Here is a 14350-nt window from a genome sequence, read left to right as displayed (position 1 = left end):
AACAACGTTATGCCTTTGTTTACTCGACTGAAACATGGATTTTTACTCTCAGTTCTGAGACTGATAGAGTATCTTGCCATTTCAAGCATACAAAACCTACAGTCATGAGAAGATTACTGGAGCGTAATCTTCTTTAATGCTATTTTTATATGTTTAACCGCCATTTAAATGTTGTAATACCCAAACCTATTTACAATCGATGGTAAAGTTGCGTCATATTGTGATATAATAAATATATATTGTTTAAATCTTGTCCGTCTAATCACAATAAATTCTTATTAAATATTAAAATAAAATTTCGATAAAGAACGTCATTTAATATTTTAAATATTTAAATGTTAATTAATGTAATATTTTAATATTTAATAAGAATTTATTGTAATTAGACGGACAAGATTTAAACAATATATAAAAAGAAAAGAAGTGTAGTTAACTTGCGTGTTCTGCATTACACGATTTTAAAAAATCGCTTGAAGTCGGAAAATATTTATACTGGATTAATTTTATTTGTTGAAAAGTTTTGTTTTTGTACAAATTCGGGTAAAAATTTTACGTGTTATGAATGATTACAACAGCAGGTTCATAATGGAGAATCTTTAGCCCCAGTGTCTCTAAATTATACCACAGAATATGTTAGAATATATTATAAAATATATTTGTTGATGCTGACAATTAACTTTGCAAATATTATCCTACAAGGTAGCAAAGAAATTATATTTATATATAATCATGACACAAAACCAAAATCAACAGTGAAATCACAATATTGCACGCACTAAATAGCTCGAAAATTCTTATAAATTCAAAAACCCTGAAACGATAAGAATGAAATTTATTGAGGAAGAGAAAATGCAGTGTGTTTATGGGTGTCAGAACATAAAGATGACACATTAACTCCTCTGCGAAATAAAGGGGTGAAACCGGATGTACGAGGTGCGATCGGAAAGTTTCAAGACTGTGTCAATAGCGGGCGAACCGGTTGTAGTACGAGCTTCTGCCTTTAGGGGGTGCGGCCTACATTCATAGTGAATCAGTGTGCCAGCCGGCATCATCGAATTAGCATTTGTTTCTTAGTTACGGGCGTTTTGGTAGTGCATTACACCGACCCTCCTGCGATTTCGGAATGGCGTGTGCTTCAAATTTTGCCAAAGACTCGCCAAAACGGCTACGGAAACCTATGAAATGCTAAAGCAGTTTTTGGCCTCAAACACCATGGCCGTCATCCCGCACCCTCCTTATTCGCCGTGTGACTTCTTCCTCTTCCCAAAGATGAAAATTCAGCTAAAGGGAAGGAGATTTGAGACGATAGAAGAGATTCAGGCAGAATCGCAGATGGTGCTTGACAGGCTGACAAAGAAAGATTTCCAGGGATGCTTCCAGGCTTGGCAGCGGCGCTGGGATCGTTGTGTTCACTCCCAGGGGAACTACTTCGAGGGTGATGGATGAATTTAATACCTGAGATAAGTGTACGGGTTTTTTATACGCGCAGTCTTGAAACTTTCTGATCGCACCTCGTACATAACTGCAATAAGGCCTTTGGAAAGAATGCGGATTTCGATAAGTAACCAGCCGGTAGCCATTAAGGACTCGCCAGTTGATTTCAGAACATTACCGTAGACGGCCTTAAGGCTACCGACGGAATACACAGACACATGTTTGGTCCATTAACTCAAGATAGAGAACACTGACATCATTTTTTTTGTCAGTTTTTGTTCACGGTGTCATCCAGTTTATTCTGTGTCCTTTTTTAAACGTTCATTTATCAATATGACGCGACACGCAAATGGTTATATAGGGCGAACCCTCTTGCCATATTTCAAGGGACTTCATCTTTTATCATAGTTGCTCCAGGCTTTATAGTAGGGACCATTTTGATCTGCGCAGGGGTACCGAACAACAGTGGGTGGACAGCTGGGACCTAGTGGCAGGGACATTTGTGCATACGGGTTTTAAAAGTCTGGACCACTTTAAAATGACGTTTGTGTTGAGTTCATTGATAAATCAACTATATACACATAGTCTTAACAGTATAGTCCAGGGTTCGTAAAATAATCCAGGCTTGACTTTAATATAGTCGGATGTATGTGAAAATTTTATGATATTTGACGATCTCGACGCAAGATATATGTCGAATTTGGTGTTTTGGGTGTCAAATATATACCGACGTTTAGGAGGAACATACTGTCATCACATTCAAAGCTCAGTGCCTTCAAATGCAGGTAATATCAGTAACTTTTTACGAGTCTACACGGTGTTAATACACAGAAGACAGAATAGACTTTTATAAAATTTGTTTCAAATATTATTAATAATAATTTAATAAAATCATGGTAAGAAAAGCGCTGTCTTGATTACATCTCATAATTTAGTATGTTCAAAAATGTACTTGAACCATTGAAAAAACTATCTTTAGTATTAATTAATTTCGTTAAGTGCAAGATTGGAATAAGTCTATTGTTTACAGCAAAGAATATAAAGACGCCATTTCGACGGATTCATTACAATAAATATTCGGTAAGATGACTCATAAATTGATGTATTATCTTTCTAAACACATTTTGTTATATTTTTAGTACAAATCAAAGACCGGATCATTAAAGGCACTTAAGTAGACAAGTTGAGCCATCTTAAATGGGTCTCTTGTCACCATGGTAAGAGCGCATTTTAAGGTTCTAGAAAGAGGCCAACTGTGAATGTACTTCAGAACCAATGGCGGATCTCAGCAAGAGCTCCTTCAGCCTGGGGGTTGGACGAGGGGGTAGGTGGAATATCACCTCGTCATGAAAGATCAGCTTGTTACGAAATGTCACACGGACTCTTCGGGACGACCTAAAGCAGTAGGTTCAAAATTGGGACCTTTTGTGGGCTCTTATGACCACAACTGCGAAATGGCTGTCACTGCGATAATATTTAGTTCTCAAGGACGTCGTCCCTGTGGTCTGCGCTATCATAATGTTTCACAAAATGTGGGTAAATCTGCAGTTTAATTCTGTATGAATAATACCAACACAAAAAATAATTACCATTTGATTTTTATATTGGAGCAAATTTTTGCGAGTATAAAAAAATTGTGTTTTTAGAATTACACAATGAAATCAATACTTTCAATGATAAAACTATATTATTCTTTATTACCGACATATTATCTTCTTGTATTACATTCAAGATCTGTCCTCTTGATAAAAGCCACGTTCTTCCGAAATCTTGTTCACTACTTTTAAGGTTAAACAACGTCATATCCCGTAAGAGTACATTTCTTTAGAACTGGTCTCATAGTAGGCCTATTATATTTTTCAATTACTCTAACACTGACCATTCCGATGTATCGATTTGTCGATACTAGTCGAAAATAGTACATAACAATAATCTTTAATCGTATTTTAACTTAATTTAAATTATCTATAACATTTTATTTGAAATAAATGGATTTATTAAAACAAAAATTTGGTGAGTTAACAAGAGCTCACTTAGTTAAATTCTTATAACTTATCGTTTCGCAGATCAATGGTAATTAATTATACCACCTGTTTATAAGTTCATAACTATTCTTCATCCTACAGTTCGTACTGTTCGTAAAAGTTATCCCCTCATCAAATATCAGTTATCTATGGAAAAGTATTCAACATGTAGAAATAAACAAAATCGAATAAATTGCACTTAACAAATTCCTTAATTTACCTCTCGAACATTAGAGGACGAACTGTGGGCAATGTTCGTCGCTGTCGGAATCTCTTTTCCTAGAATAAATATCAAGAATGTTCCTAAATGTCATTAAAACGTTTATAACTATGATGAAAGGTGTTTTATTTTTAGATAGAAACCGAGTTTTGAGATAATATTTTGATAATTTTTTAAATAGTTTAAATATGACGTTTGCCTGAAATAATAGACTACAAACCAGCAGTCAGGTTGGCCAACATGGACTGACATTGAACCCCAGATATGATTAGTCAAACAGAGTAGATTAGGGGTTGTTGTTCTTCTAAATCAAACACCCTCGTGTCATTTTTTTAAAACCTACATCGTTAGAGTTGCAAGCTTTTAAAAATGGAAGAATACTTAATTGGCTTGAAGTCGTAGAAATATCCATCCCTTCCGAACCCCAATCTCATCTAAACAATATTTATAAATTCAGTTCCTACCTCAAAGAAAACGCGCGTCTCCATTACAGAGATCAATTTCTTGATAAGTTTTAGGGAAATATTTTATGTATATTACAAAAATCCATAAACACACTCTGTGGGAAAAATGCAGAAATTCGTACAAGTTGAAATGACTTTTCTGGGACGTTAAACCGAGTAGTCTGTGTGACGTTTATCGACGTTTCAAATATGTTTGCATGCCTCCATCATCAGGGCGATAAGTACTGACAGGAAAATCTTAAAAAAATCGGTAAAATTCTGCCAGACTACACAATTCAACATCCCAGAAGACAGCCATATTCATAAAAGTTACAGTGAGAACCTCGAATCTCAAAAATTGATACATGAATTTACCATAGTTCTTTGAATTTTTAAATAAAACTAAGCTAATTTTCTACTTCACTGTAATTCTTGATTTCTAATTGTTTCCTTTATGATTTGACACAACGATCTCCACCTGTCTGTAGTAACAGCTAAATTTTCTTGAAATGTATTAAATTGGCGACGGAAGTTACATTGTCAATTGCAGTATTTATACGACATCAATAGATGAATCTAGTAACAAGATATAACCAAGGATTTGTTAGAAACGTTCTGTTTGGGTTGAAATGACAAGCAGATCGAATGGTACTTTAGCCCATGGTGATTGAACCAGAGCATGTTTGAATTCGTCGGTCCCCCCCCCCCCCCCACCGTATTACGTGCACAGTATTAGGGCCAAGTCCGACCTCTGAACGTAAGAGCGGCCTATGGCACAGAAATGGGCCTGTAATTACACAAATTACCGGTAAACTATTTCGGAAAAAAGTGTGGAACGACGGAAATGATTTCTTTGAAATTCTACGCTGATTACAACACTGGAGATATTTCAGGTTCTGACAGCGATGATTCTCAATTTATATCTTAATTGCGTCATGTTTGTGTTATATCAATATATATATATATTTATTTTTCCAGTCTATACACAAAACAGTTTTAAAATAATGTTGTTAAAATTATTTATAACATTTACAATATAAATTGCATATATAATGCAATTTATATTGTAAATGTTATAAATAATTTTAACAACATTATTTTAAAACTGTTTTGTGTATAGACTGGAAAAATAAATATATATAATGATGATTCTCAAGTTGGTTTTCTTCTGGGTTGCTGACGTTTTACAGATGACGCCGTGATGAAGGCAGCAAGGACGTATAAGACGTCGGTAACCTTCTACCAGACTTCATGGCGCATTAACCCAGAAGACAGCCATCTTATACATCACTAAGTGTTCATTTATTGCTGGAACAATTGTCAGAGAGTCAATTAAGATTTATTTATTCTTCATATCATTAAATGTGCCGTGTCACTGATTTAAATATTTTATAAAAATTATTTTTTATCCTATTGTTTCTGTAACTTTTCACTTTCACTACGTAGTGATATTTTACTTTTTAATTAATCAATTATTACGAGTAGCCGTGGTTTTTGATATATTTTAAATAAAATTTAATTTTTAATATCAGTTATTATTTATTTTATTCCAATATCGCGTACGTTATGTCTCTGAATCTTGCTTCCATAATCAGTCCCAATCAGAGAAATCATTTCCACGCCCGGAATTCGAACCAGGTGCAGTCGAAACACAGGTAAGAAGACGAGGGTGATATCTTCAAGATGAGATAATTACAGAGATATCTAGATGAGGTGAAGGGATAAACCTCAAAGCTCATGTAATTCTAACTATTTATTCAACTAGTCGACATTTGTGAACACAAATTCTGTATGACTTAAAGTATTCTTAAAATCTTTCTATTCTCACAGCTGATGTCTCTAGATGAATGAAACAGTCATAGATATCAACAACAGGCTGGAAATTCAGTCGAGTTTTTAAAATTTCATTTCAAATTCCAGAGGTCAAAAGTTTAAACCACGGACAGGTGACCTAACCTATTCTAAGGATTTTCGTGGCATTAGTCATTAATTTCAAAACCGAGAGATTACCCTATATTAAACCACAACCGATTCCTTCTACATCCTTTTCAGTTCATTATTCACTTTTCATCACACCATCAGACGCTATGTAACAGCTGTTAATAACGTCGTTAAACGAACCAAACAATAATTGAGAAAATAATACGGAAATTTAGAAAATGAAGTGAAATTCAGAATAAATGTCACTTGTTTCAAAACTACGTTTTTTTTAATAATATCCTAATAACAAATCATATGTGTCACATAATTCGTTCTTCTCTAAATAAAACAGAAATTATTCAGCGAATCTTGATGCAGCTGCAGCGTCATTCAGACACACGCCACCAGGAGGCACTGGAGTAAACATTGGCACTACAAAACTACCAGCACCACACGAGGGTGACTGCTGAGCCTAAATCACCCCCTGTATCCCTAGGATGTGATTTATGTTATTTATGGGGGGGATGGAGGAGAATATTTGCCAGAATGCTACTGATATTCAGAAAATAGGGGCTGTTTCGGTAGGGCGGGGGTTATGGCCGATACGTGCTCTCATTTTTGTCAAAAGCAATGCCGCTACGTTTATGAGTTATCAGGAAGATACGTGAAGGCCTGGTTTTTACTTAAGAAATCGCTGACTTTAAAGAGTCTTGTGTAAGTTCGTTCAAATCCTTTTTATCTTTACCTAGAGATAAACTGAATACAAACCCTTTCTCATCTAAACGCGGCACAGTTTTAGCTGACAGCGAACTGACGAAATACTCAAATCACTTATAAAGTGACCTGATGCAATGGCTTTAAAGAATATGAACGTAGAGTATCAGTAAAAAGCTCTTGGAATACTTTCACTTAATTTTAATTTTGCATATCTTTTCCTTTTTAATATTATCGTCGTCTTCCCGTCCTCTGTTCTACCTTCCTCAACCTCAATTCTTTTATTATTTGTATTATATCCCGAACTCCTAATCTGTTCTTCAATTCTTCTCTCCTGTTCTGTACGAGACCTAGGTCTACATTTTTATTTATTTTAAATTAACTTGAATTTCGTTATCAAATGACCTCTTGATTTGGGAATTTCACTATTTCCCAATAGCAATTTGTGCTATAAGAATTTTGTTCTCTACGAAATTACCTAGCAAAACGTCAAATGTCTACCCTTAAAGACAGACGCGATCTTGTAAAAAGAAATCACATACAACATTACTCAGCTTCAAAGCCCAGAAGACCACAATCCAGCAAAACTGAGGTTCATTGTGGGCCAAATTCTGAAAAAAAACAATTTTTTTTCTCAATCCTCAGAACTAGGAACAAAATTTATCGGGAGGTCTCAGACGTAGTTGTTGCCTCTGAGACGCCGGTAAACATCTACCAGAATATACAACGCAATAACCCAGAATACAGCCTTCTTTAAGGTTTACTTAAGATGTTTAAACAATTAAATTTTGTTAATTTGTCTGCTAATTACATATTCCCATACGCATATTACCATTTCAGAAATGTGTAAACGTCGTTGTTTTATGTTAAGTGTTTGGATTTAATATTTTTAATCACCCTGTATACAAGAAATAACCTTTCTGCATTCTAGCATCATTTAACCTAATTCAAGGCTCCGTGAAAACATCAATCAGCTAGAAAGTGCAATAGTCAAACAAAATTGGAAGCTGGCAAATTCGGCGTGACGAGCTCCAGCTACTACGACCTACCCTCCCATCCATCGCGTTCCTCAGGGTCTCCCCTGAGAGAGAACTCAGGCATAATCACGGTCGCTTCCGCCGGAGACCAGAATGACCGTAACATCTCGATTTGCACAGTATTAAATCATTATTACGAACTAAACTGACCATGTAGTCTCTTCCTGCTGCTTGTGATTCTCACGAATAAATACGTACGCCAATAATTTATTACACACAACACAATTAATAGCATTAGAAGCGGAAATATCATAATGTCTCGCCACCCACGCGTATGTAATCACTGAAGCTTTCATGTCCGTAAAATTCTGACTCACTCTAAAGTGTAGGTTAAATTAACTGGAGTCATTTTCGTTGTGTTATAATCTCCATTTCACAAGATCCGCCACTGGCCCCTGTCATGAGCCAGACAAATCCAATCATACCTCACTCCACGTGACCTTGAGATTCACTTTAATGTTGACATCCGGTCTGCAGGTTTACCAACTGATTTATCTTCGGAATTTCTATCTAAAAATTTGTACGCATTTATCATCTACCTGTTCTTTGTTTTACTCTGGTATAATTACATATAAATGGTGGACCTGGGTTAAACTAGTCGTACGTCACGTGTATTAATTACAATTTCAAAATATTAAAATTTACAGGATAATACAGTTGTGTCTTTTTAAATTACTTTTATATTATTCGTGTTTTTTTCCCCCGTCTAATCACAATTGTATATAAATAAAATTATACATAAGATATTAAAATATCATTTACATATTTGGTACATCTTTTTACTACATGTTTCGGTTACATTGAACCATCTTCAGGTGTAAAGTTAAAAATTAAAAATTATAATCTTATAAACTAAAACTTAATTACTAAATTATAATCTTTAACTTTTAACTTTACACCTGAAGATGGTTCGATGTAACCGAAACATGTAGTAAAAAATTGTACCAAATATGTAAATGATATTTTAATATCTTATGTATAATTTTATTTATATACAATTGTGATTAGACGGAAAAAAACACGAATAATTAAATTTTAATTCACAATATGACGCAATTATATCAAATTACTTTTATAACTAAATATTTTTATTTATATTAAATTATAAGGAATATTATTATTATTATTATTATTAACATATTATAATAATTATTGGGATTATATTTGCTTTCATTTTCCACATTTGCAGTATTTAAATGAGAACGTCCTTGTATTTCAAGATCCTTTCCGTTGGTAAACACTTTAATAAATGAATTTATTTTAATTATTAAGGGGTGATAAATTTGTCGTTTGTATAATAATGTGATTCGTTTACCCTCGGCCTTCAGTTCGATTTGAAAACAAATGAACATCACAAAAGCCAGACAAGTCACGTGCAATGACATTTGACGTAACGAGCTAATGATTAGCTACACAGAGCTGCATACGCACTCCTGTAATATCTTCCTGGTACAGACGCACTCGACACGTGTCATAGCTCCCTCTTCGTGTATCAGCGCGGCATGAAGAATCGATTACATTTCAATTTGTCGACCATTTCAGCCCACATTTCCGTGGTTAATTCAAATCTAAAGCAACGACACGCGGCCTAACAATGGGCTTAGTGCTCAGTGCACTGTGGAGGGGGCATTGTTGTATGAACATAACCCGTACAAGAATCAGAAATCTCACGAAGATCTCTCGTTGGTATTGAAGCTTCATATAACCTAAAAATCAGACACTGTTTCATTGTAAAATAATTAGACAATGTACTAATTACGTGCAACTGAATTCAGTTACTATAAGGGCATTCGATGTTACTGACATGTGTTGAAGTGGTCTAAAGTTTAAATATTTAGGTCGAATTTTATTTTGATAGGTATCGGTCTATTATTTTGTAAATAAACCTCGAACCGAGCTCCATCGGTTTTCACTAAATAATTTCAGCGTAAAAGTAGGAATATTATATAAGAAAGAAATTACTGGAATCTAAATAGTTTTACTTACAAACATATTTCGATGTGGTGAATTTTTAACGAAATAAAACTTATCGCCATTGTAGGTTAATCATATGACTCAAATGCTTACATAAAAGACGTATTTGTATTTTAGTAAGTTAATATTAACGCCCCCCCAAAAAATTTTCTGCCTTAATTAAACTAATTTTCCTCTGAAATAATTCGGTTACATTGTTGACTGCAGTGGTATTCAACCTGGGGTACGCGAAGACATCTTAGGGGGTACGTGAAATTTTTTTAAGAAATATTATTTTATGATAAACAATGAATAATCCGTAATGTAATTTATTTAATTTATTTTAGATGTAGATTATATACTATGTATAACTTGAATTATACACCAACAACTTTGGGGTACAAAGTTGAAGAGAAATTATATCTGGGGGTACGCGAAGACATCTTAGGGGTACGTGAAATTTAAATATATATATTATTTTATGATAAACAATGAATAATCATTAATGTAATTTATTTAATTTATTTTAGATGTAGATTATATACTATGTATTACTTGAATTATACACCAACAATTTTGGGGGTACAAAGTTGAAGAGAAATTATATCTGGGGGTACACGAACAAAAAAGTTGAATACTACCAACCAAATCCTGGCAGGCTAAAGTTCCCTTATGACTCACTAATTCTCCACTGTCTACAACACAGCTTTCTAAATTTAAAATGTAAACCGAACTGTATAATCTTTGTTGAATGGAACTTTTAATCTGTAGTGGTTATGTGTAAGCGTTATTTTATTCTTAAAAAATAGAACGTAATGTATGAAGAACACTTGAAAGGCAGTAACAATGCAGAAAAGAGGACAATTTACTTGTACTAAAAGTGGTTGGTTACGCGTTCAGTTGTCCAGGAATAGGAGAATGGTGTTCTCAAAACCTTTGTGGCATGAGGCAGTGTTCCCCACAGATGGGGGTGAAACTAAAGATTGTAACCTCTGATACCCAAGCACTCGGTAAAGGCTTCGAAAGGGTTGTCTCAGAGTTGCCAACTGTACGCCAATATTCTAACATAAACATAACCTCAAAACAGCGTCACGTACGAGTTCTCTGCAAAGATTATCGACTCGTGAGATTGTTATATTATTCGACGACGTCATTTGTTGAAGACTTAGAATCGTGTAGATAGGAACCGAACATTTGAGGGTGTCTTGGTAAAATATTATAGTCTTCGAGAGGAGAGGTGGATTGTACCAGCTCAGGATAGGACCAATACGAATACGGAGATGAGCGAGCTTTTGGGTTACATAAAAGTTAGCAATTTCTTATCGACAATAAGTCTGTTCCAGGTAGACTGATATAAGTCGATTATTTTTAATAATAGGAGAGGTCTTCTTGTGTCTTAACGAATGTTAATGTTATCATGAAAACCAGAGTAGCTTTTTTAAACGTAGAATCTAATATTACAGTTGAGGAAGACAGAAATATCACGAAAATATCGATGAGACTCGTAAGTGTAGGAAGGAGAGTATTCGAATGTTCCATTTTTCAGAACCAGAACATTAACATGGTATTTTATTACACAATTATTCACCATCTGTTAACATAAACAATGTAGTCGTCTCTCAGTCCAATAAAATTTTAAATTCGGGACAATTCAGTCAAAAAAGTGACTAGCTGGTTTCTAGATCATTAGGCTCTATTCTCGTCAGGAGTTTACCCCGGGGTAGGTTAGTCATTAAAATGACTAATGCGGGCTACATGATTTGGTTCGATTTCCGTCAGTAGTTGAAGCCGGGACAGAGGAGTCAGTAAAGTGACTTAGACACGTCTTAAGCTGGATTTATTTCCCTTAAGGCAGTGGTATTCAACCTGAGGTACGCTTACCCCCGGGGGTACGCGAAAACATCTTAGGGGATACGTGAAATTTTAAAAAAATATATATTATTTTATGATAAACACTGAATAATCAGTAATGTAATTTATTTAATTTATTTTAGATGTAGATTATATACTATGTATAACTTGAATTATACACCAACGACTTTGGGGGTACAAAGTTGAAGAGAAATTATATCTGGGGGTACGCGAAGACATCTTAGGGGGTACGTGAAATTTCAAAAAAATTATTATAATATGATAAACACTGAATAATCAGTAATGTAATTTATTTAATTTATTTTATATGTAGATTATATACTATGCATAACTTGAATTATACACCAACGACTTTGGGGGTACAAAGTTGAAGAGAAATTATATCTGGGGGTACGCGAAGACATCTTAGGGGGTACGTGAAATTTTAAAAAAAATTATATTATTTTATGATAAACACTGAATAATCAGTAATGAAATTTATTTAATTTATTTTAGATGTAGATTATATACTATGTATAACTTGAATTATACACCAACTTTGGGGGTACAAAGTTGAATAGAAATCATATCTACTACGTTTTTTGTAAAAAAAAAAATATGGAGTGTTCCGTACCTTTATTTATTAATTACTGTATCGATGTTGTCGAGAATTTAATTCATGGGGGTTTTCAATGGTCTTATACACAATGTACCCTCTCGAATTTGTTATTGGTCATAGGGCAATATAGGGGACGCCGAGCCATTGTTTGTTCAAAGCAATGAAAAACTAACTATACGCCAATAAACCCACCTGCGAAAGCCCTTTCAGTATTACCTGATGAGAAGCGAAGTGACGGCGGTCTTTGTAGTAGCCAGAAGATACGACCTCAAGTAGAGTAAACCGATTTCCGACTCTCCCCCAGTGTGATCACAACCTTCCTTGGTCTCGCCTTGTTGAAATACGAACGCGTAATTGTCGATAAGACGAGATTCAGTTATCTGTTCTGTTTTACCACGCACTGATTTAACCACAGAAGTTAAAGTCAACTTGCAGTCTACAAATACTACATCGCTAGGCAGACAGATGACGACTGTCTTCTGGGCTGTAGAAGTTTACCAGCGCTTCAGAGGTCCCTGCTGCCTCTATTAGAGAAAGCTTACCAAAAAAAATTTCGTAAAAATATCTGACAAATAAAAAGGCTATAATGTTTGAAAAACGTGGCTGAAATCTCATCTGTTCCACCGCCTTTGAAGTAAACCGAACAGCTGAAAAGATGAGAAAACAATATTGGAAGTTTTCACCAGGGCGAAAATTTGGTTACGAGGTTTTCTAATAAATCACCTCCGTCTTTGAGGTCACTTATTTCTACCCTGAAGACAGAGATAACAGTTTTAACCTCACGACTAAACAGGTTATGAGCCAAATACGTAACTTTCCTGATGAAATTGAAAAGAAAATTTGACGTTTGTGGAAAAGTGGCTTAATTTACATAGAAATCCGAGCAAAATTTAAATTATGGCCACACTGCATACACGACATTCCACCTGATGGCAGTCAGAAACTCGGTGTGGTTATAATATATCTGTTATTAATACATAATTAATGTTATAAATTTGTTATGTGGACAGAAATTATTATTATCAAAGGCTCTACAGTCCTTGAAGAATCTTAACCTCCACACGCATGTGAGGTTTATTATTATTTTAGACATTCGGTAGAAATCCTTAGATGAGTGATCAGCCCATCGCAGAGACGGAAATAATATACTTACGGGTCCATACCTTAAATCTTGGTACGTAGATGATTCTGCTTCTAAACTTCACTGCACTTCAAATTGTAGGTTACCTACAGGATAACCCATTTTCACAAGGAAAGTACTTTGTGAGCTCTCAAAAGGCTGGAACAGTTTGGTTGACCCAAGGGATGGGCTTTTAAGCGGGCATGCTGCCATTATAAGCACCCTAAACGTCCATAAAAAGTGAAGTTGTCCATTGTTTCGTATAGAAAATGATTAAAGTACTATCTCTAGCGGGGATTTAGAAGAGGGGATTCTCCGGCCGATAAATGTATCTTGCATTGAAAACCGACAGCTCGAAGACAAGTACCGACTGGCGCATGCGTACAACAGCACAGACTCTCAGTACTTCACGAAAATGTTACGTATTAACAATTTCTTTATGTAGACTGAAATTTATTATACGTTCATCTAACTCGAGAACCAATGGACGGATTTGGATGAAATTTGATGTGGAGGTTATGTTATTCTGTACGAACTTAAAATTGTATTTTTAAATATCCTACGAGATGTGATAATAAAATGGTGGATACAGAAAGTCGTGGGGTGGCCAATGTGGGAACTAACGAAAAAGGCGAATTTGTGTTCTGGTAAGGAATTCACGTTTGGAGCTTGTTAATTTACGTTCATAAATGGTTATACCTCAAAGTTTGAAAATTTTTGATGATGAGTCAAAATGTGCATTTTATAAACTTTGTCCATCGTCTAGAATATAAAATCATAAACCATGACGTTTCGAAAGTTGGATTCTGATTTTGTCGTCACATAAAAGGGGAACACGCGGAGGACAGGACGAGGATACCCTGGTTTGGCTACCTAACGTCGGTAAACGTCTACCAGACTACACGGTGCAATATCCCAGAAGATATTCATCTTCTAAGCGGAATTTTTTGAAATAGAATATAAGAGTGTGGACAGAATTCATATGACGCAAATGGGGATCAGTTCTTAAAGTAGT

General features: G+C 34.9%; 1 protein-coding gene and 1 long non-coding RNA gene across 3 annotated transcripts in view; both read right to left on the bottom strand.

Annotated features, from left to right (window-relative positions):
• The window catches only part of Cad74A (cadherin 74A), a 145307-nt gene that overhangs the window by 69659 nt on the left and 61298 nt on the right, over positions 1-14350 (bottom strand). The gene's annotated exons all lie outside the window — the stretch shown is intronic.
• Positions 1-14350, bottom strand: part of LOC110837662 (uncharacterized) — a 38753-nt gene that overhangs the window by 3298 nt on the left and 21105 nt on the right. The window lies entirely within an intron of this gene.

Source organism: Zootermopsis nevadensis, unplaced genomic scaffold, assembly GCF_977971745.1.
Source record: "Zootermopsis nevadensis isolate Lab colony 2312 unplaced genomic scaffold, Znev_1.0 Znev_ptg000011l, whole genome shotgun sequence".
Taxonomy (NCBI): domain Eukaryota; kingdom Metazoa; phylum Arthropoda; class Insecta; order Blattodea; family Termopsidae; genus Zootermopsis; species Zootermopsis nevadensis.
The sequence above is the reverse complement of the archived record's forward strand: the minus strand, read 5'-3'. Positions and strand labels throughout refer to the sequence as shown.